General features: G+C 43.0%; 1 pseudogene; it reads left to right on the forward strand.

The window, feature by feature from the left end:
* Positions 1-4: 4 nt before the first annotated feature.
* Positions 5-633, forward strand: LOC105808068 (annotated as a pseudogene).
* Positions 634-983: the final 350 nt, after the last annotated feature.

Raw genomic sequence — 983 nt, forward strand, 5'->3', positions numbered from 1 at the left:
AGATATGGGATCAGAACCACAGCATGCCACGCCTGTTTTTGAATGCAATGTCCTCTGCCAGTGTGGTGACCACCGCAGGAACTAAGGGTTCCAGAGGAGTCAGCTGTTCCACCTCAAGATGTTCAAGATGGACGAAAAAGGCTGGGGACTTTGTACCTTGGAATTTATACCAAAATGAAGATGTGTCTGTGAATATGCAGGTGACGTTTCAGGATTCTCTGAAGTACAGAGATGAATTCACTTACAATGTACGACTCAAATTACATAATAGCCATCAGGGAACATGTTTATAATGGGCAGGTAATGCAAACAGTTGTTGACACTACCTACTTAGGAAATACTGGAAGATTCCTTAATCGTTCTTTTGAGCCAAACCTATTCCTGATTCCTGTCCAGATTGACTCAATGGTACCTAAGTTGGCACTTTTTGCAGCCAAAGACATTTTGCCAGAAGAAAAACTCTCTTATGACTATTCAGGAAGATTTCTTAATCTAATGGACAATGAAGACATAGAAAGGCTAGATGATGGAAAATTAAGAAAACCTTGTTACTGTGATGCTGAATTGTGTACTGCTTTCCTGCCTAGTGACAGTTCACTGTAGTGCCCCTCAGAAAAGCCAACCATCAATTAGGAAGGAAGCTGCCCAGCCACTGAGAGAGGGCAATGTGTGGGATTGAGAGAAGCAAGCACATGTGTCTCAGCCCCTTATGCATTCCCCTCATCCAAGCAACTTACCCTTGAGGCAAGTCTGCTGTGTGGCCAACACCTTGCCCTTTTTTAAGGGAGGCTCGTGTTTGCCTAGCTTTGTCTCTGTCTGGTTGTATGAGTTTAACTCAAGAATGGGGTAGAGACTACAAGTTGGCCATAAATGTTCTTAACTCTCCCATAATAGAATTTCAAATTTACCTGGGAACATGACCACCCAGAATACTTTCTTCCCTAGCTAGATGTGGTTGAGTGACTTTGTTGTAGCTCATGGAA

The sequence above is a fragment of the Propithecus coquereli genome, unplaced genomic scaffold (assembly GCF_000956105.1).
Source record: "Propithecus coquereli isolate 6110/MARCELLA unplaced genomic scaffold, Pcoq_1.0 Scaffold1666, whole genome shotgun sequence".
Lineage (NCBI taxonomy): Eukaryota > Metazoa > Chordata > Mammalia > Primates > Indriidae > Propithecus > Propithecus coquereli.